Genomic DNA, 12,763 nt, shown 5'->3' with positions numbered 1-12,763 from the left:
ATAAACTACCTTTTATTTTTTATTTTTCATTTTTATCCTTAAAAAACATCAAAGCCAAAATGAAATCTTACCGACAAACATAACCCAATTTGCAAAATCTCATCGATAAACAAATCTTTTTAATAACTAGTCGGATCTGAAGACAATATTATATGTCGTGACCAGTCCACAAAAGCATGCAAGAATACAAATTATAAAAAAAGTGTGCAAGAATGTAAGAAAAAAAAAAGACACGATATTGTACATCCATAAAATTGAAATAGTCATTAAAAAAGTATCTAAGATGTCATATTTTAGCTGAAACACAGCACATAATATTCTACCAACCTTTCCATCTTCAGTTATTTTAGAGCCAACTGTCCACTTGGGATGTTCTGAATCTTTCCAGCAGAGAATATCTTCAGATTGATCAGCGCCCAAGAAATGGTAAAACAGCTGCATCTATCCCTTCTCCTTCTCTGTCAGGGAAAAACAAGTGAATGTTTTTGGAAAATAAATAACCAACTGTACATAAGTAAGCAGCTGCGGTAAGTACATAAGTAAATAGAATAAAGTAAAGAAGAAACAGAGATAGTGTACATAAGAAACACTATCATCTGAAGAATAGTACAGACTTGGGAGCTGGATAACGGCTGTAAAAGAAACCTTTGTTGTCATGAGTCCAAGTAACGGATGGTGATTTCACCTGTTGACAATTGAAAAATCCTAATCTGAGGAATATAATTTGAAAACAATTCTATATACTCAATAATTAATGGTTCAAGAAAATTATAACCACATGATATACAGAAGCTGGGTAAAAGAAACACATAATCAAAAGGTAGTCCTTACATCGCAATTTCTCTCTACTAGAAGATAAATGTGTCGGTTGTGAAGTACAATATTGAAGTAGAGAAATGTGTGCCTGAGAGTCGTATTGTAACCCATCAGATGTTCTGTGTCTACTATACCTTGGATGTCTTATTCAAAAATACTTTGTTGGTTGAGTCTTTACCAATGCCTACTAGTGGAATGAATGATATGATGTTTAATAAGAGGTCAGAAAACTTACCCATGAAAGAGGTTCTGTACTTTTATCTGCCACGCGGATAACCTTGATGTTCACCCAGTCACTACCACTGGTACTTAAGCCTACTGCCAAGAATTCTGCATTTTCACTAACGACCCAAAAATATAATGCCACTGTTCCATCTTCACTCAGATTGTTGGGGTCAAGCAAGATCTCTGCTTCAGCTTCCAGATTTTACTGAATATAATAATCGAATAAAACGGAAAGAAAATCAGATTTAACCTCCTCCCGGACACGCAAAAAAAAGAAGAAGAAGAAAGAAACAAAGGAGAAAACTACCCTTACCAAAGTATTAACAAACGAATAAAAATATGCTCAGGTAACAAATCAAATTTTCATAAACAACTTATTCATATTCAGAAAGAAGTTGGCTGTGTTCCTTTAAACTATACCTGGACATACAGGATACTCTGAGCTTGGAGCCCAGTGTTGAAGACATAGAAGTACTTATCACCACGTTTGCGTGGACAGCCATATCTAGGATGGTCAAAAAGAGTTGTGATACGCTCTCTCAGTTTCCCTCTTGTCTCACAAGTTTGTAGTAGGGATTCAGTTAAGGAAACTTGTTTCTTAACAAAATCCTTGACATCCTCTGCATCAGGGTTTTCCAACCTGCAGAAGAATAATCGATATGTATTAAAACCTAAAATGAGACAACACGATTTCGAATCATATTCCTTTCTTCAAATGGGAAAACATGAATTCCTGGCAATTTCTAATCTGTCATTTGGAAAAACTGCAGCGGTTTACCAACAGGGCATTGGTTTACAGTCTGTTAGGCTGCGTTCTAGTGATGAGTTAAACTGTTGAAATACTTGTCATGATGATGAGTCAGGGTCAAACTCCAGGGTCACCTCTATCATTCAAATATAGAGGTGCTGTTAATATTGGTCCCATCCTAATGCGGTCTAGCAAGTCCCGGATGATTGGGACAAAGTGCTTTTAGTTGTAAAGCTCTCATTGAAAGGAGCTCTGTCCCCTCTCCCGTCAATGTAGTTTACCACCCAACAAACTAACCAGAAGATTCTATAAAGCAAAAAGAAGCATAGATTCACGGGCCACTGTTAAAACAAAACGACACAATATCTAAAATGAAGTGATAAGCCTTTCCCCAAGTTCCATTCTCACCATGGTCTGCCCCTTCAGAATGGTGTGAGTTCGAGTGATGAGACTGGTGCAAATATTGGGTGACTTTGGTTTCTGTCAAACAGTAAACAGCTAAGAATTTTCCAAAATTAAACTCAAAAGAAGCTTACCATCTATAAGGATCGTGCACAAGCACCCCGTGATAGTTGTCTACTACAGTCTCATCTCTCCTCGCTTCTGGATAATCCAAGCGCAACGAACCCATATCAAATTCAGCAACTTGGCACAACCTAACCCAACGGTTAATAAATGAGACTGGTGCCCTTCTTCCAAACGAACCTGCATTGTGTACAGAGATATACAGTTAATAATTAAGAATATGTTAATAAAACCCAATTTATTTCCCAAAGCCATAAGAAAAATCCGAACGGCAAGGAAGGCCAAATCCGGTATCCAGTACTACTGAAAATGCCCAAACAACAGAATTAGTAATGGCTCTGAGATTCATACAAAAAATTGAAAATGGATTCCCTTTATAGATGTGGGTAAAACAATGCTTGTTCCATGTAGAAACAGCAGAAAAAGCAGGCCTGACCAAAGCGCTGATTAAACAGATTGTGAAATTCATGAGGTTTTGAGAGTTTGGAATAGAGGATAAAAAATGCAAACGCAAAATTTTTAATTTCAGTAATGGTTCAGGTCATCTCAATGCATAAATTTCAGTTGAAATAGACCTGATGACAAGAAAGCGTGCATATATTTCAGAAAGATAGGCGAAATGAAACTGATTTATAATACACGAGTACTACCCCACGGCTAATAGTAATTTCGAACTTTCAAATGGTTATGCGCAGTATGGACAAACTTTCAAAAGTACAGATGGACAGAAATATGGAACAATCTCAGAGACTAGAATGGGTCAACTACCCAACAATAAAAACTGAAAATTCCTATTGATGTCATAAATCCGAGCCAGATTGTCAATACCTATTATCAATTTTAATACATTTTGAATTTCTTCCCCATTGCAAAAGCTCCGAGGAACCAGAGACCATATAAATCAATACACTATAAGGTTTAACTTAATCAAATTTAACCTGGAAATCTGTAATTCCATAACCCACAAGCGCAGAATTTGACACCCAAAACAAATTTCACAGAAACAGTACACTACTCAGCCGTGGAAAGAGAAGGATGGAAGTATGCAGTACGGAGGACTGGTAATAAAGAAACAAAGGACAGCTGGACACCTAAAATCATGTGCAGTGCATGAAAAGAAAAATCATACATCGGTTTGTAAAAAAATGCAAGCTCATAGTATAAACAATTAACATTTTCTGAACAATAGAACTACATGAACTACATGCAGAGGGAATGGTTACCACCAGCTTGATTTGATTCTAATTCCCTCACATAAACTAGTGAACGCTGTGGCCTTTTAAAGGCAAGGATTGTGGAATTCCACCAATTTACTAGCCAATTGGTGTGTCAATGGACTTGGGTACATTGAAAGTGTGATATGTAATACGCAATCCAACATGTACACGTTGACTTCTCAGTGTGGTACCCACGTGCTCTTCCTTCAGGTTCCCTTTCGTTTGGCTGACGGATTTGTTTCGTTTGGCTGACGGATTTGCTTCATTTGTGTAGAAATGGCATTTTCCAGTAACAGAAACTGGAGATTATATATATATATATAATTCTCTAGATATATATTTTTAATTTTCAAATATGGTTGACTTTTATATTGAAATATGTATTAACATCTAGAATGTGAATTATAACTAAAATATTTCAATATCAATAATATATAAATTTTCTCTGGAAATATATATATATATATATAATATTTTATTAGTGTATTGATTAAAATCAACATAAATCTATTTTAATTCTAGATCTACCAAGTTCCAAGATGGTTCAAATTTCTCAAGATGCAAATATTTTTTCAATACAAAACTGAAAGAAAGATTTGAACCCTAAAATATTTGATTCCTCTAAGCTTTTAGTAGCTTTGAAGTTGAGATGGAGCTATGTTGATTTTGAGCAACACACTAATATATATATACACACACATTGGAATATTTTATTTATTACATATTTATTTATGTTCACATTCTACACATTAATATGTTAATACATGCCCCAATCATATTTGGAAATAGAGAATCTATATCCATAGGACTCTCTCTCTATTAATATTTAAAAAATTACAAGTCAACCCCATATTAAAAAATGAATGATTTACAAAATCTTCTTAAAAAATCTATGATGCAAAGATTTTTTTGAATGCAAAGCTTAAGGAAATGTTTGCTCGCTGAAATATTTGATTGGTCTTGGCTTTTGGTAGATTCAATGTTAAGATGGATATATGTTGATTTTGAGCAACACACTAATAAAATGTGTTATATATATATATTTGTCATTGAAATATTTTATCTATGATTCAAATTCGACACACTACGTTGTTAATACATGCTTTAATCATATTTGGAAGTAGAAACTTATATCCATGGGACTCTCTATCTCTCTATAAATATTACTTTTGTTATTAATATTTAAAATGTTAGTTAATGGGTCTTTAGCTCGAGTGGTTGTGATGGTGATTTTTCATCCCATCCACCTAGGTTCAAGTCTCTGACGACATAGCTTCTCAGAGTAAGGTTGGAAGGATACGTGTCTCGTTGGAGTCTGGGATCCCAACTCTAGTTTCCAGTGGTTTGCAGACATCTTGGTCCTAGGCCAAACAATGAGTGTGCGATATGTGTGGCTTGTCTGGGATCCCAACTCTAGTTTCCAGTGGTTTGTAGACATCTTGGTCCTAGGCCAAACAATGAGTGTGCGATATGTGTGGCTTGTGGGGTGTTGCACATATCCAGGGAGGTTGCTAGTTCCCTTGTCTAACAATGTTATATCTATCTATATATATATATATATATATAAACTTCATATTAAAAAATGAATGAATCACAAATCTTCCTAAAAATCTATGATGCAAACATTTTATTGAATGCAAAACTTAAAGAAAGATTTGCATGTTGAAATATTTGATTCCTCTTGGCTATTGATAGATTCAAAGTTAAGATGAATCTATGTTGATTTTGAGTAACACACAAATAAAATTATATATATCTATATATATATATATATATATAACATTGAAATTTTATTTATTATTCACATTCTACACATTAAGATGTTAATACATGTCTCAATCGTATTTGGAAGTAAAAAACATATATTAATAGGACTTTGTATATATATTATTTTTGTAATTAATATTTAAAATGTTGCATGTCAATTCCATATTAAAAAATGAATGAATTAGGAATCTTCCTAAAATAGATACGATGCGAACATTTTTTTGAATGCAAAAATTAAGGAAATGTTTGCACATTGAAAGATTTGATTCCTCTTGGCATTTGGTAGATTCGAAATGAAGGTGGACCTATATTTATTTTGAGCGACCCACTAATAAAATGTTTTAATTATATATATATTAAAATATTTGATTACTGTGTTGCTTCAAAATCAACATAGATCCATCTTCACTTCAAATCTACCAAATGCCAAGAGGAATCAAATATTTCTATGTGCAAATATTTCCTTATTTTTTGCATTAAAAAAATATACATAGTTGACATTGAAATATTTTATTTATGCTTCACATTCTATACATTAAGATGTTAATACATGCCTCAATCATATTTGGAAGCAGAAAACATGTATCCATAGGACTCTCTCTCTATACATTATTTTTGTTATTAATATTTAAAATGTTATGTATGTCAACTACTATTAAAAAATTAATGAATTACAAATCTACCTAAAAAATTCATTAATAGAATAAATTTTTTCTCTTTATATAAATTCATATATATATCTTTTGTTTTATATAGTACATACATAGTTGATATTGAAATATTTTATTTATAATTCACATTCTACACATAAAAATGTTAATACATGTGTCAATCATATTTAGAAGTAGAAAACACATATCTATAGAACTCTATCTCTTATATATATATATATATATATATATATATATATATATATATATATATATATATATATATATATTCAAAATGTTAAATGTCAACTTCATATTAAAAAAATAATGAATTATAAATCTAAAAACTATAAATGAGATAACTTAGTATTAAACTTATTTAACTAATAAAATTATATTTATTCATTTGTTTATTTTTATATAATACATACATAGTGGACATTGATATATTTTATTTATGATTCACATTCTACATGTTAAAATGTTAAGACATACTCTAATCATATTTGGAAGTAGAAAACACATATCCACATGACTCTCTTTATATATATAATTAGTTTTGTTATAAATACTTTTTAAAAAGTTATGTGTGTGTGTGTGGAGGGTTTTCTTGTAGCAACCTTAACAAGTTGATGGAAGTGTTGAGATTGCAACAAGATGATGGAGCTTAGTGAAAAGAGTCGCCTTCACTAAGTGGGCAGCAGGCAAATTATGGCGCAAGTTCTATTTTTGATCCCAGCAGGGATGATCACAGTGTGGGTGATCACAGTGTGGATGATCACAGTGTGGGTGACCACAGTGTGGGTGACCATAGTGTGAGTGATCACAGTGTGAGTGATCAAAGTCTATTTTTAGACTGGTTGTCAAAAATAAGTCAAATATTATTGTCTCATAATAATATTTGGACTATAAACTTGATCTTATGTGGTTACCTATGGGATGACTAATATTTGCATGCAGGACTTCAGTTAGAACTCAAGTGAGTTGAGTTTAGTGGAAAGGAGGTGCAGTTGATGGAGTTGTGTTCAGTTTAGCTTTGTTAAACTGGTTGTATTTAGTCTAACTGGAAAATAGACTAGAGATGAGTTGGGTGAATTAGTTATTAATTAATTCACAAGTTATTAACTCATAATGCAACTATAGAATACATCAGTTAACTCAGTTGCATGTTAGTGCATGTTCAGTTCAGCAGGGACAGGTGTTAGAGGATCAGATTGCTATCAGTTGTGACTATAGTTGTGCATGATGATTTGCACAATCAGAGGGATTGAGTATGCCAATGAATTGGCCAATATCAAGAATTGTAGCTTGTGCTCACGTCCAACAGAGTGTGAGTGATTATTTGCAGGTCAAATACGAGTTTGGTAAACCATTCTCATCAGTTCTTGAGCAGGTATTGAGCTGGAGAGGCAGGCAAGCAGTGGAATAGATTTGGAGATCAGATCTGAGCTTTATTGTGTGTAACAGGTGGAGCTAGTACTGGATTGCTTGTGATAAGAATTGTACTTTGTAATGTTACATGTTCTCAATCATTAATATACAGATAGTGTGGGGTTTTTAGCGAGATGCTTTCCCCGGGTTACATACTATGTTAATGTGTGAATGCTCTTGATGTTTTATTGTTATTGATGCTGTTATATTGATGATCAATGTAGAGGAGCTTATGTATTGTGTATGTATTCCGCAATAGTAAATGATCAGGATAATCTCTGTTGAATATGTGTTAAATTATTTAAAATTTCTAAATGGTATCAGAGCTAGATGATTTGTAGAAAAAATTTCTACATGGTATCGGAGCTGTTGATCATCAGATCTACTATTCAGGAAGTGTTTACATTCTATTTCTTCAGGCAGAGTCTGTAATCGGGCCAGGTAGCCTCTGGATTCATCCTTCCTTTGGAAGGTGAGATATCCGGTGAATGCCCATACAGTCAATCTCTGTACGTGAAATATTGTGTTCTCACGAATCTTAGATCCGAGGCGGTTGAGTTGGTTGCTGGTGGAATTCGAATTTGCAGCAGCGTTTTCTTGGTGACAACGCAGCAATGTCTTTCAACGGATTGCGATTGGAGTATGCTCTTGAGGGCAGCTCAAACTATATTGCATGGAAGGACAGGATGGAGGCAATATTGGATGATAACGGGCTGAAGGAGTTCATAGAGACGGATGTCCCAAAGCCTACTGATGCTACTCAAGCTAATGCTTGGCAAAAGAAGACCGCAAAATGACGAAGGATTCTGTTGGAGGGCGTGAAGGATCACATTGTGTCCAGCCTCCATGGAAAGGCTACTCCATATTTGATGTGGAAATCATTAACAAAATTATTCCAAAGCAAGAGCGATCAGAGGAAGCTAGCGCTCAAAGATAAACTCAGAAACATCAAATGCGAGAAGGGTGACAGTATACCCAAGTATCTCACGAAGTTCACTCAGTGTCGAGATGAGCTGGGAAGTGTGGGGGTTACTGTCGATGATGAGGACTTGGTGAGCTTGTCTCTCCTTGGTCTTCCGAAGAGTTGGCATTCCTATCAGGACTCTGTCAATGGTCGGGAGAAATTGCCAGGATGGGAAAGACTATGGTCAGATCTTGTACAGGAGGAGATCAGGTGGAGTACCAGGGACGGATCTTCGTCAAAGGGAGCTGATGAAGAGAATTGTGCTTTGGCTGCCAAAGCAAAGAAAGGGAAGAGCAAGAAAGCTTCTCAGTCTGGTGCGAAAGGTAAGAAGCAGGATATGTCTAAGGTGAAGTGTTTTCACTGTCACCAGCACGGACACTATGCCACTAATTGTCCGCAGAAGAAGAAGAACAAGCAGGTTGCTGGATCTTCAGCAGGAGAGGCTCTAGTCTCACAGTTTGAGCTTGATTTTTCGTTGATCGCATGCTTGGTTTCAAGTGTGATGGGATCAGTGTGGTTCTTGGACAGTGGTGCGTCTTTTCACATGACGGGAGATAGAGATTTGTTCTCTGATCTGGAGGACAAAGATCTTGGAGTGCACATCGAGATGGGCGATGATGGTAGATACAGTGCGACCGGTATCGGTACCATTTCCTTTAAGAGGGAGTCTGGTAAACCCTTCGTATTGAAGGAAGTCATGCATGTTCCAGGATTGAAGAAGAATCTCATCTCAGTGGCGATGTTAGAAGACAAGGGGTATGATGTTGTTTTCAGCGAGGGAAAGGCTTTCCTGCGCAACAAGAAAACTGGTGAGACCCGTAAGATAGGGGTTCGAGTGAGGAACCTTTATCAGTTGCATGTAGATGGATGCGCAGCAATGGCTGGCAAGGCAGAAGGATTGGTGAGCCGGGATGATGGCGAGTTGTGGCACAAGAGATTGGGTCACCTTCACCATGGAGCCTTGAAGATACTGCAGCAGATCACTACAGGGCTTCCTAAAGGCACACTTGCACAGTCAGATCAGTGCAAGGGGTGTACTTTGGGGAAGTTTGTGAAAGCCACCTTTCACGAGAAGGATAGTCGCGCCACGACGATCCTTGAGAGAATTCACACAGAAGTGTGTGGACCTTTCTCAGTTGCTTCGACAGCAAAACACAGGTATTATGTGATTTTTGTTGATGATTTCTCTCGTAAGTGTTGGATCTTCTTCATGCAGAAGAAGAGTGAGACATATTCAAAGTTCTGTGAATTCAAAGCACTGGTCGAGAAGGAGTCGGGGAAGAAGGTGAAGGCTCTTAGGAGCGATAATGGTGGTGAATACATCTTGGACGAGTTCAAGGATTTCTGCAAGGCAGAAGGGATTCGTAGAGAGCTCATAGCTCCCCATAACCCACAGCAGAACGGGGTAGCTGAGCAGAAGAATAGAACGATTGTGGGTGCTGCACGGGCAATGTTGCATGATCAGGGCCTACCCCTTCACTTGTGGGCGGAAGCATGCAATACAACAGTTTATGTGTAGAACCGTTGTCCTCATAGGATACTTGGCATGAGTACACCCGAGTAGACTTATTCTGGTAAGAAGCCTGGTCTTTCTCATCTGAGGATTTTTGGTGCTAACGTTTACATGCATGTGACAAAGGATGCCAAGAAGAAGTTGGAGCCGACCGCAGAGGTTGGGATATTTGTGGGGTACACTGATACGCCCCACAACTATCGTGTGTATTTGCCAAACAGTGGTAAAACTGTTGTGCGACGGGATATAAAATTTCAGGAGGAGAAAGCCATGAAGTATTCGCTTGAGAGGGAGCTACACTTGCATGCAGATGAGGAGCTATTAGTTCCTAAGGATGAGCTTCAGGACGTGGATCAACCACAGGACGAGGTTCATGGAGTGGAAGAGACCACTCATGCAGCGCCAACCATCAGAGGGCGAAAGCGCTTGACAGAAGCTGAGCAACTGGCTCAAGATGCAGAGAAAGTTGTAGGACCACCTATAGCCCAACGCAGGCAGAGACAATCACCTGATCGGTACACTGGATACATGGCTCTTATGAGCAAGTGTGTTGTGACTGAGCCATCCTCTTTCGAGGAAGCTGTGGAGGATCCCGCATGGGTAGACGCCATGGTGGAAGAGTATGATTCTATTGTCAGAAACAGTGCATGGGAGATTGTTCCTAGACCGGAAGGGAAATTAGTGGTGGGTTCGAGATGGATCTACAAAGTTAAGCAGGCAGCTGACGGGAGTGTAGAGAAGTACAAGGCAAGATTTGTTGCCCGAGGCTTTTCACAGATATAGGGGATCGATTATGAGGAGACCTTTGCACCTGTTGCAAGGTATTCTTCCATACGGACGATTCTTGCTCTCTCAGCGCAGATGGGATGGCACATTCATCAGATGGATGTGAAGACTACGTTCCTCAACTGAGTCATTGAGGAGGAGGTGTACATTGAGAAACTCGAAGGCTTTTAGGTCTTCAGCAGCGAGTCGCATGTGTGCAGGCTCAAGAGAGTGTTGTATGGGTTGAAGCAAGCACCACGTGCTTGGTACACACGGATAGACAGTTATTTCACAGGACTTGGATTCTCCAAGAGCGAGGCGGATCCTAACCTATACCAGATTGTGGTGGAGGGTAAGTTGCTTATCATTGTACTGTATGTTGATGATTTGATTCTAACGGGTGATGAGCTGTTAATACTGTCATGCAAGAAGGATCTTGCTACAGAGTTTGAGATGAAGGATTTGGGCTTCCTTCACTATTTCCTAGGATTGGAAATATGGCAGCGCAGTGGTGGACTGTTTGTTTCTCAGGGAAAATATGCTCGGGAGATACTAGAGAAGTTCAACATGCATGGCTGCAAGCCTGTTGATACTCCTCTTCCTGGAGGTTGGAGGAAGGAGGATGCCACTTCGGGAGAAGAAGTGGATGCCACTGTTTATCGACAGTTGGTGGGGTCGCTGATGTATTTGGTCAATACATGTCCTGATATATTCTATGCAGTTAACCAGCTTTCACAAGCTATGGTAAAGCCTACCAAGCTCTTCTGGAAGGCGGGCAAGCATGTATTGCGCTACTTGAGAGGCACATCGGGATATGGTTTATGGTACAGACAGGAGGATGAGGTGAAGCTATGTGGATTCATGGATGCAGATTGGGCAGGGAGCCCAACGGACAGAAAGAGCACATCAGGAGGGGTCTTCAGTATTGGATCGACAACAGTTTCTTGGTACATCAGGAAGCAGAGATCCGTGGCACTCAGTTCAGCAGAGGCCGAGTATATGGCAGCAAGTTTGGCTACATGCGAGGCTATATGGATGAGGAAGATCCTGGTTGGTTTGTTCGGTTCTCATTTGGATCCTACTGTGATTTACTGTGATAACCAGAGTTGCATTAAACTCTCAGCTAATCCTGTATTTCATGATAGATCTAAGCATATTGACATCAGGTACCATCATATCAGAGATTGTGTGCAGCGGAGGATCATGTTGCTTTCATACATTCCAACGGGGGATCAGGATGCTGATATTCTGACGAAAGCTCTCACCAGGAGCAAATTCGAGTACCACCGAGGCAGGATAGGGGTTGCTGATAATCCATATCTTGTCGAGAGGGAGTGTTGAGATTGCAACAAGATGATGGAGCTTAGTGAAAAGAGTCGCCTTCACTAAGTGGGCCCGCAGGCAAATTATGGCGCAAGTTCTATTTTTGATCCCAGCAGGGATGATCACAGTGTGGGTGATCACAGTGTGGATGATCACAGTGTGGGTGACCACAGTGTGGATGACCACAGTGTGAGTGATCACAGTGTGAGTGATCAAAGTCTATTTTTAGACTGGCTGTCAAAAATAGAAAAGTCAAATATTATTGTCTCATAATAATATTTGGACTATAAACTTGATCTTATTCTCTTGGAGCACTTCAGGATGAGCTACGGATGTGGTACATGCAGATCCCAGAAGGAAATACATGGTTACCTATGGGATGACTAATATTTGCATGCAGGACTTCAGTTAGAACTCAAGTGAGTTGAGTTTAGTGGACAGGAGGTGCAGTTGATGGAGTTGTGTTCAGTTTAGCTTTGTTAAACTGGTTGTATTTAGTCTAACTGGAAAATAGACTAGAGATGAGTTGGGTGAATTAGTTATTAATTAATTCACAAGTTATTAACTCATAATGCAACTATAGAATACATCAGTTAACTCAGTTTCATGTCAGTGCATGTTCAGTTCAACAGGGATAGGTGTTAGAGGATCAGATTGCTATCAGTTGTGACTATAGCTATGCATGATGATTTGCACAATCAGAGGGATTGAGTATGCCAATGAATTGGCCAATATCAAGAATTGTAGCTTGTGCTCACGTCCAACAAAATGTAAGTGATTATTCGCAGGTCAAATACGAGTTTGGTAAACCATTCTCAT

General features: G+C 38.0%; 1 pseudogene; it reads right to left on the bottom strand.

Moving 5' to 3' along the window:
* LOC149186721 (uncharacterized) overlaps positions 1 to 2,420 on the bottom strand; it is a 110,723-nt pseudogene extending 108,303 nt beyond the window's left edge.
* Between the last annotated feature and the right edge of the window lie 10,343 nt (positions 2,421 to 12,763).

Source organism: Pinus tabuliformis, chromosome 3_1 (assembly GCF_031772625.1).
Source record: "Pinus tabuliformis cultivar Carrire ecotype Pingquan chromosome 3_1, CPIR1, whole genome shotgun sequence".
In the NCBI taxonomy this organism is placed as follows: Eukaryota; Viridiplantae; Streptophyta; class Pinopsida; order Pinales; family Pinaceae; genus Pinus; species Pinus tabuliformis.
This window is presented reverse-complemented; position numbering and strand designations above follow the sequence as displayed.